This window comes from Marmota monax, unplaced genomic scaffold, assembly GCF_021218885.2.
Source record: "Marmota monax isolate L192 unplaced genomic scaffold, Marmota_monax_Labrador192_F-V1.1 WCK01_AAM20220418_F8-fsc00226, whole genome shotgun sequence".
Lineage (NCBI taxonomy): Eukaryota > Metazoa > Chordata > Mammalia > Rodentia > Sciuridae > Marmota > Marmota monax.
The window spans coordinates 1-2,753 of NW_026693142.1; positions in this window are offsets into that span (position 1 = coordinate 1).

Consider the following 2,753-nt stretch of genomic DNA (forward strand, 5'->3'; position numbering starts at 1 on the left):
AAGTAAAGGCCTTGTGCAGCAAGTGAGAGAGCCGGGTTCAAGGACGGAATAGAGCCCCTGTGCCTGGAGTACAGAGATGGAGACATGCAGGGGTGCAGGGGTGCAGGGATGGGGGAGAGAGAAAGCAGGGGGACAGGAGGAGAGAGTGAGGGCAGGAAGGAGAAAGAGAAGACCAGAAAGAAAAGAGTGGTCAGACAGGCCGAAGAAGGGCGTCCACTGCCTCTGTCCAGGGTGCTGGAACTTGGGAGCCTTCCCTCACAGCACAGGAAAGCCAGCCAGGGGTTGGCAAGTTTCCAGCTGAATGCAATGGAAAGGAGCAAGTAGGTGAGGGTGGGTGAGCCAAGAGCTGGCAGCCATGGCCAGGAGAGAGAGGATGTGATACCTGGGTGTGAGCTGCACAGTGACTAGGAAAAGGGCCAGCACAGACGGATGCCGGTGAGGACCCGGGGAGCAGAGCCGGGGGACCGGGGTGACACTGTGCTTCAGATCCCAGGCTGAGCTCCCCGACTCCAAAATGCTTAAACATCATGTAAGCATGTATTTCTCTTGTTTCATAACCCTTTTATCTTAATTGCCTGTATCCGGTTATTAAGAGCTTTTGTGTTCTAGCCTAGTAATACTATTTTGTGGATTAACCATTCCAACAGGGGTTTCCTATTCCATCCAGTTTTATTTATAATCTCATTCGAAGCAGAGTTTTATTATATGTTTGATAGTGGTGGGCCTAACAGTCCCTGCCCAATAGCTGGGCATAAGTAATAAATTTTTCAAAATTTACTACCCGCTGTTAATTTCTCATATTTTTTGGGAAAAAAAAGACTGAGAATTTTGACTTATTTATTAATTATTGTGCCACTTTTTGGAAAATAACAAGGCATATTTATGAATGTGCCTCTCAGCTTCTTTCCTGAAACTATTTATGCCTGAAAATTATAATTTAAGCTGTCTAATTTGATTGTGACATATAAGTTTTATTATAAGCAAATGAAAACCCCTCCTTTTGAATAAATATATTTTCTCTGCTAGAGAAAATATATTTAGCTTCAGTTTATAATTGTTTGGCCATTTTTGCCCTATAAAAGATTCCATAGGAACTCTATAATAGAGAGTCTGCCCTGCTGTTTCTGTAAAATAGACATATAATGTGAAGGAATTTCACATTACCTAAAGAGGATTCTCAAACTCTCAACTGCTTCTATTTTCCAAAATGTGCTTATTTACAAAGCTTCTTTATGATGTCTTCTTTCGTATAAAAGAACCCATCAATAGTCAGCATTTTCATATTTATCACACTTCCTTGTGAGTATCTAATATTGACATCTTACTGCTTGAGTCGAGAGTCCTTATCCAACCTGTTGGAGTCAGGAGACTGAGTGGCTGAAGTAGCTGTGGCCTTGGGCTGACATGGGGCACCACTAGGGATATGGAGCCCAAACGGCCTGCAATTTGTTATTCCACTTGAAATGTGGGTATGTAGCAGGACACACTTGTTGATATTCAGACGTAAGCAAGGGGAGGGAGACAGGGAGCTGGATCCCCATGTATTTTGGTTCACTGAAGCCTCTTACCCAATATAGAAAACCCCTAGGTCCAACCCAGTCCAGAGGATTTGGTCAGAATCATCTCATTCTGAAAGTTTATGATTTCAGTGAACTTAGGAAAAACTGTGTCATGTTAAGCAAGGCCTGAGATGGAGGTTGACTTAAACAATGTCTGTGATGCTTGCTTTACTCTGGCAAAGTGAGATCGGGTCAAGGTGGAAGGTCTTTTAAAAACTGAAACGTTTATGTAAACACTTGTGGTTTCTTCGATCAATTTTTATCAATAGGGCAACATGCCCAGGTTTTAAAAGGATATTTATTTTTAAATATTATAAATGTGGATTCGTGATTGACAGTGTCACAGGAGAGAGATGGTGGCACATGTGCCCCTTCATTCATCGTAGAAACACCAATTGTTCCCTCCCTGCTTGTCGGTCAGATTTTGGAGCTGGAGGGTGCAAATGTGGGACAGTGTGTGTGGTGCTTCTGTGGCAGGTCGGGACACGTGTGTAAATACACGTGAGGTTGATGAGAGTGCTGTGTAGCTCAGGAGATGTGTGGCCTGAGCTGTATGGCCAAGGACATGGCCAACTCAGCTGTTTTAATGTCATGCTGTCCTGGGGAGACAGGAAGTTTCGTTTCCACCTCTCCATAGGGTCCCCAGGTGTGGCTGGACAGGAGGATGGAGAACCATGACAGCGTGGGAGAGGTGGCACTGCACAGCTGGTTCTGTGGGTGAGGCAAGGTTGCCTCCACTCTCGTCCCAGAATCTCCATGGACTTACCCTTCGTACTCAGAATTAGTGCAGGAGCTCTCCAGTTGCCCCGCCTGGCTCCTGCCTCTCTGTCCTTGGAGGGGAGATTAGAGGAGAAGCCATTGCATTTCCAGAAGGCTGGCTCTGGCTGCACCACTCTCCACCTAGGAGGCCTTGGCTGTGGCAGTCCAGTTCCCACACGGAACGGCTCACGGAACTCCTTCTGGGGTCCCCGTGTCTCCTTTCACCCTCCTTTACATCACTCACCTGGTGTCCCTGTGTGAGTGTTCTGAGCAACCCGAGAAGCTCTGTAGGCACTGCCCTGCTCTGGCTCCACGTCCCTAATGACCGCATTGCTAATGGTCCCACTGATGCATTGTCTGTCACGACTCTTGCCCAAACACCCCACCAGCACTGTCCTCCGTATTCCTCTGTCATGTTTAGACTATTATTGTTAC